Consider the following 13,759-nt stretch of genomic DNA (forward strand, 5'->3'; position numbering starts at 1 on the left):
CGTTTATGTTTGTTCGTTAAAAATCTAAAAAACCTAAGCATCTCAACTGATAAAACCCAAACGTTAAAAAAATATAATAACAAACTAATATATATGTATTAAATTAAAACAAAACTACGTTAAAAATAAAATAAATCATCATAAAATAGAAAACGATTAAAAACAAAACTTTAAATAAACTCTCGTAACACGTGAGGATCAAACTAGTTTTTTTCTATTTATGTATGTTTTCATTTTAATTTACATTTGTTTTTAATTTTATTAACCTTTTTAATTATCTGTTATTATTTAAATTATCAATAATATATATAAACGAAAACATAAAAATCCTACGTGTCGCGATGTGGTCGCTCCCTTTTTTTTTAGTCACCATATTTGCTTGATTATGAAATGGAGGTTTCTCATGCATCTGACCTGAATTCATGGGTATGGGTCTAATAAAACCCATATATTTCTTAAACGGGTTACAACATCTCATTAAATTAAAAACTAATCTCACCAAATATTTGATATAAAAATCCTATAAAGTTGGAATATACTAAAAATTAATATATGATTTATTTAAAAAAGATATATATTATTTATAAATAAAAAACCAATTTTATAGTAAAAAAATAAACGGGTCTTGGGTCTCATCAAACTCGTATAACTTTTAAACCGAGTTATAACATCTCATTTATTTGTAAAACAATTTATCATCAAATCATATATATATTATTAACTTTCATACAATAAAAAAATAAAAATTTAAAAAATAAATATTAGAAACAAATAATATAAAACAACCCTCGTAAATAAACAAAACATTTAAAAGCTCTATGGTTGTTTCTTACATTTACTCATGCCACCATATTATTTTATTTGTAAATGAAGACTTCTCATGCATTTTACCCGAATTCACGGTACAACATACCCAGATAACCTTAAACGGGTTATAACATCTCACTATTCTAAAAATAAATCTCACCAAGTATTTGATATGCAAATCTTAATAAATAGGGATATACTAAATATTAATATTCAATTTTTTTAAGAAAAATATATTATTTATAATAAGAAACACTTTATGGTAAAAAAAAATAAACGGGTCATGGGTCTCACCAAACCCATAGTTTTTAAATGGGTTATAACATCTCAGTTATTTATGAAACTATTTTATCATCAAACCCTAAGTATATTATTAACTTTTTTTTATAATAAATAAAATTAAAATGCAAAAAAATATGAATATTAGACACGAAAAAGAAACACAACCCCCGCAATACGAGGGACAAAAACTAGTATTCTAATATTTAAAGAAACGATATATAAAAACATAATAAAAGTATATTGATGACGAAAATAGAGTGTAGCATTTTTTTGACAAACTCTTTATCAACCAAAACCAAATGGTTACAACATTCTATTTATCAAACGTGTGTGAATATGCCAAAAGCCAAACTATCCCATTTTGCTTCGATTTCTTTTTCCTTTTGAACATCCGTGTTTCATTATGTGCCGACTAGCATCATATTAGCCACCCAGGAAATAGAAAATTACATGAGTGAAATGGGATTCTTCAACCACCTGTCAATGCAGTTTACATTTATTCTTCCTACTAGAGTACCAATAGAAATAGAAAAAAATAACATCATCAAACAACAACACATACTTTGATTGCCTCTTCAAGATCGAGGCTTTCAAATAGCCCACATATCTCAAGCCACTCTATATGATCAGATGGGAATCTCAAAGCCGACAACTTCACATCAAGCAAACCTTCAACCAAATCACTATTTTTTTAAACCAATATAAACATTCGCGCTCACTTAGTCAATAGTAACATCCCTCCACTACTTTTGTTCCCATTGTTAGCATTGATTTATTTGCATATGTTCACTGAGCCTGAATAGTTTTTGCCAATCATCAAAATGCTTTTAGATAAGTAGTATCACTAAAACCAGCTTATAAGTGGAGTTAGAGCATTACTGGTATATTATGTTGTAACAGAAAATAAAGGTAATTTGTTAGAATAAAAAGATCAGGTGGACATATACTGAAACTCAGCCACAAATCCTTGAATAATGTACTTAAAAGATTGATCACTTACAACTTATTCTTAGCAGTGCCCAACATTTCTACTTTGCTGGTTGTCAAGTGGCACTTGGAGTTCCCCAAAACACTTCAGTAGGAAATCCTAGTAAAGCATCCCAGTGAAGTGTTTGGAGGATCCCTTAGAGACACTTGGCTTTTCCCTTCATGTGTGTTCCTAAGTAGTTACTTTGCTGGTTGTCAAGTGGCACTTGGAGTTCCCCCAAACACTTCAGTAGGAAATCGTACTAAAACATGATCCCAATGAAGTGTTCGGAGGATCCCTTAGGGACACTTGGCTTTTCCCTTCATGTGTGTTCCTTAGTAGTTACTTTGCTAATTGTCAAGTGACACTTGAAGTTCCCCCAAACACTTCAGTAGGAAATTGTAATAAAGCATCCCAGTGAAGTGTTCGGAGGATCCTCAGGGACACTTGGCTTTTCCCTTCATTTATGTTCATTAGTAGTTACTTGATGTGTTTGGTTATTGAAAATGGCTGATGCTAATGTATATATAGACCAGAGTTATGGGAAGTGCATGATATATGAAGCTGCATGTATCAGAAGCATGAACATGGTTAGCAATGAGTCTCTATTAGGATAGTCCTAGTTTTCATTTTTTACTTATAAGAATAAAAGACATGAATCAAGAATTGAAGTCATATATGCTGAGGACCAGGTCAAGATACGCATTAGATGCTTGTTTCTTCATTTGTTCATATTACATGACTAGGTTCAGCTTCCAACTTTTGAAATTTTAGCATATGATTCCACATGAGAATGATAACGTAACAAGAATGAAAAATAACCCAAAGCTCGATTGGAATATTGGAATATACCCAAATGCTAAATGAGGGATCTGCTAAAGATATGATGTAGATTAAGGGTCACTCTTAGTTGACTGCAAGCTTTTACATCGTATCCAAACTTTTGCTGTGGTTAGAAATTCCATTGCAAAAGCAGGGGAGGATCCAGTGTTTGGTTTGCACCCACTCAAATCCATAGTTTATTTTATAAATTTGTAATATATTAGGTCCAAAGACCCGAGTGACCCATCCAAAAAAAATTTAGTGACCCATCCAAAAACAATTAGTGACCTATCCAAAAGATTTTTTGAATGCTTGTGTAATTTGCAGTGTTGAAAAAGAAGCATTTTTAAGTGTTACGAATGAAACTGTAATTAACTGTTTTCAAAAGATGAAATCACGTAGAGGTCAGTTGTAATATGTATTTTGTTTATCTTTATAAATGAAATTTATTGTTTACATTTCTATACGTAGTTTGTTTAATGCAAATTTTTTACTCGACCCATTTCGGTTTGACCCGACCCATTTTTGTTAGACTTGTTTTAGTTTGAATTGACGAGTTCTAGGTTGAACCTTTTTCTGCACCCACTGGCTAAATTTTTTAAATTTTCTGGATCCGCCACTGCAAAAGAATACATATAATCTTAGCTTAGAGCATCTTCAACGTGTAACCAATCCCGAGGTCCGGTGGACGTGGAGATCACGAACTTGGAAGGCATGGACCAAGCCCGCCATGTGGAGCTGATATCTGGATCCTAGGTCCGACTATATTCAAACGGACGTCAGACGCGAGGGTAGGCTTCACCAATGGAATTGTTGATTAAAATAAAAAGTTAGCAAACTAAAATTTCTAATTAAATATATAAATTAACACCCATACACCTTCTCATACGGAGACAACCGTCAATCTCTCAAGAACACAAGAGAAGAAGAGAAAATAGACCCAAAATAATAATTATTTATTAATCTTTTTCTTAAACGAGATTACAATATATAGGAAAACAAAAATATAAAAAATAAAAAAAGATAAACAATAAAAAAACATAATTTGACTATAATAAGAAAACTAAATTAAAGATAAACTTAAATAATAACAATTAACTTATATTAATAAAGTAGGATCGTATCAATTCCCAACCCCTTGAAAACGTCATTGTCCTTAAGGACGGAATGACGTCGCCATGGTGGTCTCAACTTGAGTCGTTCACCGGCATCTGTGGCGGACTCAACGTTGCACCACAGTGGCCACCATTCGAGTCTTATGATACTATTCGGGTTAATTTCAGTAGGCCACCACAAGTGGCACGACACGGGTCGCTTTGTTGCACCTTTTAATGGTGTCAACGCCAACGAGCTAATTGTATTGTTGTAAATTTGATAGGCATCTTTATTAACCATCAAACTACCATTTTGTTGCTTATATTTACCTATTGCATGCCCACCTAAGTTTACATCTTCCAATCCTTGAGTAACTTCCTCATTAACAATGGTTCATGATCAGACTTCGCAATTACATTGACATAACTAGCTTTAAATTGAGTAAGCATTCCTATAGTGAAATCAGCCCTGGTGAGGAAGTCTGAACTCCAAAGCCAACCATTAAACCACCAGAATGGTTCATCATCAACGGATTCAATGACATAGGGAAACCACTCATCGCCATAGATCGCGTAAAAGAGAAAATATCGTTAAGCTTGAGAGACCAATAGAGCGGGATTAGATCCGGTAATAAGAGGTGACCGTGGATGCTCCCACAAGAGTTCTTCAAAAGCTATGTAGACTTAGTCTCAATGAAAGCACCAATTGATACGGTTTATTCGAGACAACCGTCAATTTTCCAAGAACACAAGAGAAAAAGAGAAAATAGACCCAAATTACTAATTCTTCCTTATTCTTTTTCTTAAACGAGATTACAATATATAGGAAAACAAAGACATAAAAATAGAAAAAAAATATATAGGTCACCTTTTGTTTTTATTTTTTTTTATGAAGTGTAATAGACTGCCAAATTGGGTACGACCTGTTAAGTCATGACAAAACCTATTTAACAAAAATAAAAAAAATAAAAAAATTGTTATGCAATTTTATACTAATTTTTAAAATAATTAAAATTTGAAGGTTAGGATTTATCATTTTTTTTCTTCTTGGTACACAAAACATGTAACTGTCAATTCTCAAACCATCAAATCCAAGTGTTAAATGAGTCGTTTTCATGTTTAATATTTGTGTTAATCGTGTCGTCTTTTAACATGATATTGTTAAATTAGTATAATGATATTTTATCACAGTTAATTACATTATGTAAAATTTTTATATTATTAGTTTTTTTATATCTTAACTAAAACAACATGGCACATCTATCATACAATTGGATATTTACTTTGTTAGTTTTTATCACGTGTCTTTGAGTTTAGTTACAACTTGAATATGTTTTTCTAATCCACTCTTACCATATTTGTATAATTAAAAATTCATATTTTACTCGGTTTTAGTGTTATAAATTTAACCTTAGTTTTAATAAATGTTTATTAACACTTAACACTTAACAGGAATGGTTCTCTCTTAAAGTTTACACCATTAATTATCTGGTATAACATAAACAAGTAAATAGAAAGTTTATGCATTATTTTTAATTCTTTTTATATGTTTTAGGTAACATTACAAAAAATATTAAGAGTTATTGGCATTTAATTTTGACTTAGTACTAAAGAAATTGAGTAAAACTTTTAGTTAAATAATTATTAATTTGTTTTGCATTGTATTAATTAAGTTATTAACAATCTGAAATTTTAAATCTTCTAACCTAAAAATAGACGTAAACGTAAGCATAACTATTAGTTTTTCTTCTCATTAATGCATGATTTAAAAAAATATCATAAAATCTTTAGTTGTATAAATAGACGTAATTCGTAAAATGTGTTGGGAATAAACAAACAGTTTAAAAATACAATTTGGTTGGGGTATTAGATGTTTAAATTGGGCTGCGAACAGAGATGGGCTCAGAGGACATGGTGACATGGTCAGCTAACCCAGCCTGTATCGCGATTATGTATCGGGTCTAAAGTAAATGGAAATCAAATTAAATGAGTGGAGTCTCTTTGCTCGATGAAAACAACTTTTTAACAACGTTTAGAAAACTACCCACAATACCCGTGAGATGTTCTTAAACGGGCAGAGATTTCTGCTAAAAAGGACTCATGTTAACTTTTTTACGGATCCTCTTGAAGGGAGGTCTACTTTACGACCAATTGATATTCTTGTGTTCGGGTAGGCAGGGGGAAACACGCATGTGTGGATCTTACAAGAGTGTCTTCACTTGTTGGGCTAGGGACCGTGGGTTTGTTGTGGGCAAGGCTGTGTTGAAGGCTGAATCGGACAAAGTTGTTAAACACGAGAAAATTTGTTTAGATAATCAACATGTCTTTCTACCATTTGCCTTTGATACATTTGGTTTTCTGGCCAGGGGCTGTGAAATTTTTTAGTAGGGTTCAACGTGTCGTACACAGAACCTCTTCAGCTTCTAGGTCCCAAAGCTTCGTTTTTAGCAGGATTGGCTTTGCTATTCAAAAGGGGGTTACGGCGCAGCTTGTTGTCCGTTTGCCTGCCACTTTATTGTAATCGTTTTATAGTAAATTATATATAAAAAAATAAAAAAAATTGCTAAGTAAACAAGAAATCGACTGTCTTAGTTTGATTTCGGTTTATGACAAAACTGTTACGATACAATTTGGTAATCATGTCCAACATCAATAAACAGAAGAACTGTGAAAATTATAACAATACCACCTTAACGGGCCAAAACGGTTAGTACGGAAATAAACGAGGGTGGTTCGGTAATCTCTAAAGGGGTGGTTGGAGGAGATTAATAAAGTCCAAGGTTTAGTTCAAATTACTTGGAGGCTAAGTTCGTTTAATATTATCAGTTTAATTTTAAATGTTTAGATAATTATGTTTCTTATTTGAGTTTGAGTAGGACTAGTTTGCTGGGTAATATATAAGCCATCTATGTTTAGTTTATTTTTCATTGTAATCGTATCTTTATTTTCAGTTTAATAAAAACAAAAGAGTCGATCGTCCGATCAATCTCAGCGTGTTTATGTGTTTGTGTATGCTTCCAGTTTAACAATTGGCATCAGAGCATACTTACGATCAAGGGGCCGGAGCAAAGTTCAATTGAAGAAAAGAAGAATCCAATTGAACCCCAATTGGAAATTGTGACCAACATACCAGGCGGTTCGTTCGAAGATCGCACAGCAACAGAAACCCAATTGATTCCGAAGATGGCAGATTCTCATATTGCAAGTGGGATTAGGAAACTCAACCAATCTAACTATACGACCTGTGCTACGTGTGTGAAGTCGTACTTGTAAGGGCAAGATTTATGGGGAGTCACAAACTGGCCTGATACAGAGGCGGCCAGGATCGATACGAATGGAGCAGTGCACAAGTGGAATGTTAAGGCGGGCCGAGCAATGTATATCTTAAAGACGACAGTAGAAGAAGAGATGTAGGAATATTTCCAAGAAACCGAGTTTCCTAAAGCTGTGTGGGATACATTGGCGAATCTTTTTTCTAAGAAGAATGACACCCGGCTTCAATTGTTAGAAAGCGAGCTGATGTCATTGTCTCAAGGTTAACATTCAATTCCACAGTTTTTCAGAAAAGTGAAGACTTTGTGTAGGGAGATTGGTGAGTTGGACTCACAGTCTAGAATCGGAGAACCTCGGATGAGACGAATCATCGTCCATGGTTTGAAACCGGAGTACCGGACCTTCGTTACCGCAATCCAAGGTTGGCCAACCCAGCCTACTTTAACCGAATTTGAAAACCTGTTAGCGGGTCAAGAGGCACTAGTAAAACAGGTCTCCGGGGTTTCGGTCAAGAACGATGCCGAGGCGCTTTATGTCGAAAAGGGTAAACATAAACAAAAGTATAATAGGTATCAAAACCGAAACGGTGACAAAGGAAAGAAAGGTGGCTGGGAGAAAACAAGGCTTACGGAAAAGAACACAAGGTCGGGGATAGGTAATCAAATAAGAATAACAAACGTTTTCCATGGAAATGTCATAAGTGCGGTGTTAGAGGTCATATGGCAAAAGATTGTAGGGAAGAACAACAAGAAGAAGGAAATCACGCCGAGGTTGAAAACGAGCAAGCGTGGGATGCCGAGGCCCATGTAGCTCAAGTTGAAGATGTGGTAGCACTTACGGTAACCACTAAACAACAACTGAACAACCTTGACGAGTGGATTGTTGACTCGGGATGCTCCAACCATCTTACCGGAGATAAGAGTAAGTTATCCAACCCGAAGAAGTACGAAGGAAGCCGGGTAGTTGTAATTGCGGATAACACGAGACACTCGATCTCAAACATCGGTAGTGTTAATTTCCCTTATAAACATGGCCAAAACGAGTTAACTCTCGATAATGTATATCATGTACCCGGGATGAAAAAGAATTTAATCTCGGTACCACAAATAACCAAGACAGGGAAATATGTTTTGTTTGGCCCGATAGCGTGCAGGTGTTTGATAAATTCGAGACGAAGTCGAAACCAATGTTGTTGGGCGAAAGAAAGATACTGTGTACGTGTTATGTGCTGAATCAGCCTATGTCGAGAAGACAAGAAACCAAAGTAGCACGGATCTATGGCGTCAACGACTCGGGCATGTCGGCTATGACAGACTCGAGTTAATGACAAGAAGAGAGGTAGTGAACGGCTTACCCAAATTGAAAGTTTCCAATGAAACGGTGTGTGCGGGTTGCCAATTTGGTAAGGCTAGTCAACAACCTTTTGAAAGATCGAAGATGAAAACAGTTAAGCCTCTTGACCTTGTCCACACGGATGTGTTTGGCCCGGTGAAACAAAAGTCCCTCGGTGGAGCGGGGTACATGATCACTTTTATAGATGATTATTCTCGGTTTGTTTGGGTTGATTTCATGAATGAGAAAGCTGAGGCGTTTGTGAAATTCAAACTGTTTAAACAGGAGGCGAAACGAGTTACCGGGTTGAAAAGGTCAGATAACGGCGGGGAGTACACGTCACGGGAATTTAATGAGCATCTAAGGTCGTGTAATATTGGTCGGCAGTTAACGTGTTCGAATACACCGCAACAGAATGGTGTCTCGGAACGTAAAAACAGACATCTAGCCGAAGTGTGTGGAAGTATGACGCACGGTAAAAACGTACCTAGAAGATTTTGGGCTGAAGCGATAAAAACCGCTGCGTATATCAAACCCGATGTAAGTTACTTAAAAGTGTTCGGATGTGTTTGTTATGTGTTCATAGCGAACCACATACGACACAAGTTAGAGAAGAAGGCCGTGCGTTGTATATTTTTCGGGTATGACTAAGAGAGAAAAGGATGGAAGTGTTGCGACCCAACTACCGGAAGATGTTATGTATCCCGGAATGTCGTCTTCGATGAGAATTCCTCTTGGTGGTCACCGGGAAAAGAAGCATTACCGGATACGGATCAGTTGAAGGCATATTTAGAGTCCTCGATGATCAAACTTAATGAGTTTGATAATAGTGAGCCGGTGGAAATTGAACAAACATAAGCCGAGTGTTCTGTTAATGAGGAGCCAAGGGTCGAAGAAACCGAGGAACAGCCCGTGAGACGTTCGGGCAGAAGCCACAAACCGAACCCCGGTACGCGCATTATGTAACCATTGAAGAAGAGGTGAAAGAGCCAAAAGACTACTTTGAAGCGAGTGAGAAACACTAGTGGGTAGAGGCTATAAAAGCTGAGATAAGTGCACTCGGAAGCAACGGAATGTGGGAGTTGGTTCCAAGACCAGATGGAGTAAAATCGGTAATGTGTAAGTGGGTATATAAGATCAAGAAGAAAGCGGACGGGACGATTGACCGGTATAAGGCGTGGTTAGTTGCGCGGGTTTTCTCACAAGAATACGGTCTCGATTATGACGAGACATTTAGCCCCGTTTCTAAGCTAACCACGGTTCGGGTTTGCGACGAATCTTGGGTGGAGTCTAGAACAAATGGACGTAAATAATGCATTCCTATACGGTGATTTAAATCATACAATTTATACGGAACAACCCATCGGTTTTGAAGAGAAGGTCGAGTTCGGTTATGTATGCAAATTGAAAAAGGCGTTATACGGGCTCAAGCAATCATCGCGGGCATGGTACGGTAAAATCGGAGAGTTTCTCGAGCATTGCGGATATAGAAGTACCGTTGCGGATGCGAGTTTGTTTGTCAAGCAAACGGGCCGAATATTGCTATAGTTTTGGTCTATGTTGATGACTTGATTATAACCGGTAATTGGAAAGAAGAAACCGAGCAGCTTCGAGGTAACCTTAGTACTCGTTTTAAAATTAAGGACCTGGGCATTGGGTCATTTTTTGGGTTTTGAGATTGAATACTCAAGTACTGGATTGGTATTACATCAAAAGAAGTATATGTTAGAGTTGTTGCAAAGGTTTGGAATAATGCCAAATTCAAAATTGGCAACAACACCCATGGATGAAAATTCTTGGTTGTATCAAGAAGATGGAAATGAGTTGGAAAACCCGACTGAATACCGACAGATTGTAGGTAGTTTAATCTACCTAACTTTAACGAGACCGGACATCGCGTTTGCGGTTGGTGTCTTAAATCGGTTCATGCAACAACCTCGTCGTCCACACCTGTATGCGGCTTATCATGTTCTAAGGTATGTGAAAAATTCGATCGGGCTCGGAGTGGAGTTTAAGAGGGAGTCGAGTACCGAGTTAAACGGGTTTTGTGATGCGGATTACGCGGGAGATCCAAACACAAGTAGGTCGAAAACCGGGTTCGTGTTTTTCGTCGGTAAAAACATGGTGTCTTGGCGTAGTAAGCGACAACCAACGGTGTCGTTGTCGACTACCGAGGCGGAGTATAGAGCCTCGACAACCAACATGGTTGATTTCCCCATTCAAGTCTCCGTTTACTCGTCATGGTCATCATTTGTTCGTTAGGGCATTCATTTGTTTGTTTGAAAAGTGTCCATTCTGTTTTCACTGAACGAGGCATTTTTGGAAATAATCAAAAGGTTTGGGATTTGGCAAATTGACTATTTTTCCCTTTAATATTAAATTTAAAGAAAAGATAGCGAACACTTCTGACATGCCACCCCAGGCCTATCAATGATTCAAACTATTATCAAATTTGAAACCTCTGTGTTAGCGTTAACTTTCCTTCAATGGTGATCACAACGTTGTATGGGAAGCATGTCATATTGTCATGCAAAACTATGCTCAAGTGAAGAAAAATATTCACAAAATTGACAGGGTTAACATGTTATTTTTTAATTTATCATTATGGAAAAGTCTAGAAGTCCCTTGAAACATAACAAAATCTTATTCATGATGTAGCTCATAAAAACATAGTTCTTAAAGAACATCCGTTATTACAATTTAATGTTCTCTTTTCCTTCTATTGGTGGTAATTGATAAATATATTAATAAAGGTAACACATCATCTATATTTAGGCTCAGTGGTCAGAACTACTTTTGTATGAGAAGTTCTTTCTCCCCCAAAAATGCTTCATACCAAAAATTCTTTCAATTATACATATATAATATTGAGAATGAAATTTTCAATAAAAGGAGTCTTCTCGGGTATGTTTTTGCGCATGCATTTTTTCTGTTAAGTTCATTTAAAAAAATCATTTTGTGATATAAACAGAGTCAATTTATGTACACATACGTTATGTAATTTTTATAATTTGGATCATTTCGTATGTTACACGAGTTCTAAAACTTGTATCCTAATATTTAAAATTACGAACGATAAAAATATTATGAAAAGTAATTTCAAGACGAGATCGATAGTCAATGGGGGTATACTTCCTTTCTCTCTTTTTAATGCCTGCAGGAGTTATAAACAAGTTAGAAGCTTTACGGAGTAGGTTTTTTTGGGGAGGAGTCGAGGACAATCATAAAATTCCATGGGTTAAGTGGAAGCTCGCGATTGCTAATAAAGAAAAAGGGGTTTGGGCATTGGCTGAAGAATTTTAATTTGGCTTTGTTATATAAATGGAGATGGAGGTTTGTTAATAGTCCTAATTCCTTGTGGGTGAGGGTGATTAAGTCCATTTACCGGAATAACATTAATCAACATGGATTGGTCCATAACATCAAAGGAAATGGGATTTGGGCAATGATAGTTAAGTCAATCAATAAACTCAACGATGAAAACCGAATCCCGCTTTCGGTTATTAGAAAAAAAGTTGGGAATGGGAATAATACTTTGTTTTGGAAGGATGTGTGGATTGGAAATAGTCCGTTGTGTTCTCAATTTCCCTAGATTATTCAATCTAGAGAAACAAAGATTGCTTCCTTAATGAGAAGTTGGTTCACAAGCTAGGATTGGGTGTGGAATTGGAGAAGGCAATTGAGGGGTGGGGTGGAGGATGCTCAACGTATCGAGATGATATCCATTCTCTCTTCTTTTTCCTTGTCTAATTATGATGATAAGTGGATGTGGAAGCTGGAATCGGAGGATATTTTCTCGGTAAAAGAAATTAGATCGTATCTTGATTGGTGGAAGGCTCCGAGTGGTTATTCTCCAACGAGACGGAACAAGTGTACTCCTAGAAAGGTCAATATTTTGGTTTGAAGATTGCTTTTGGATCGTTTGCCAACGAGGTATAATTTAAGCTTGAAAGGTTTAGATATCCCTTCTATTTATTGCCCGATGTGTTCGGATTCGGTGGAAGTGTTGGATCATGTCTTTGGAGGTTGTGCTATAGCTTCTAAAATTTGGAATTCTATTGCTTGGTGGTTGGATTTGGATTTTCCGATTAATAAAGGCCCCAAAAGTATTATTGATTGGTTGGATTCTAATACTTGGGTGAAAAGAGAAAAGAGGTCGTCGAGACGATTATTTTTATAGCTTGGTGGATTATTTGGAGTGCTCGGAACGAAATGATTTTTGGTTCGAGTATCAAGTATAGAGAAAGCCTCTTTGATTCCATTGTTTCAGTTTCTTTTTTGTGGTATTCGTCTCGTAACTTTAAACATCGTATAAACTGGGTGACATGGTTGGAAACCCCTTACTTAGTATGTAATTTTGTCTGTTTCTAGGTAGAAATTTCTATCCAGAGTGGTTTTATATAAAAGTTTGTCTTTCAAAAAAAAAAAAAAAGACGAGATCGATAGTGTTGCATTTTTTTTGACCGATTCTTTATTAGCCAAATCAAACAGTTGCAATATTCTATTTATCAAAACCAAAGCCTGCTAGTGCTAGCTATCCCAGTTTGCATCAATTTCTTTATTTTGAACAACGGTATCTAACTACGCATCAACTAGCCAGCCAAGAAATAGAAAATTACATAAGTGAAACGAGGTTATTCAACCACTTTGTTCAATGTAGTTTACATTTATTCTTCCTACCAGCTAGAGTTCACCGATAAAAAGAGAAAAAAAAAACATGATCAAATTATAACGCATACTTTGATTGCTTCTAATCATTTCAAACTCCATATAGTCCACAAAGCAACTTAAATAATCGCACCCACAATTCCTTTCTTAGCCACACATAAGGTGAATTCTCAAGTCACATGTACTCTTTCAAGATCAGTTCGGAATCTGAAAGCCGGCAACATAACATCAAGCCAACCTAGCTTCAACCAAATCATTAATCGTTTTAATCCATTATATGCATTGATTAAATTGCGTATGTTAACTGAGTTTGAATAGTTTCTGCCTTTCATCAGAATGCTTTCAGATAGTTACCAGCGGCATAAGCAGATATATAATTAGGGGGTGTTTGGGATTCCTTATTTTTCTTCCTTATAACTTTTCATTAAGTTAATAAGTTACAAAAGTGTAACTTATGTAACTTTTCCTCTCACAATATAAGTAATCCCAAACACCTTATTACTTCTCAAAAAGT

General features: G+C 35.8%; 1 pseudogene; it reads left to right on the forward strand.

Annotated features, from left to right (window-relative positions):
* The first annotated feature begins 10,329 nt into the window (after nucleotides 1-10,329).
* On the forward strand, nucleotides 10,330-10,839 carry LOC143534722 (secreted RxLR effector protein 161 pseudogene; annotated as a pseudogene).
* Nucleotides 10,840-13,759: the final 2,920 nt, after the last annotated feature.

The sequence above is a fragment of the Bidens hawaiensis genome, unplaced genomic scaffold (assembly GCF_021521415.1).
Source record: "Bidens hawaiensis isolate Kalapana, Puna unplaced genomic scaffold, B.hawaiensis_p1.1 tig00010302_1, whole genome shotgun sequence".
Classification (NCBI taxonomy): domain Eukaryota; kingdom Viridiplantae; phylum Streptophyta; class Magnoliopsida; order Asterales; family Asteraceae; genus Bidens; species Bidens hawaiensis.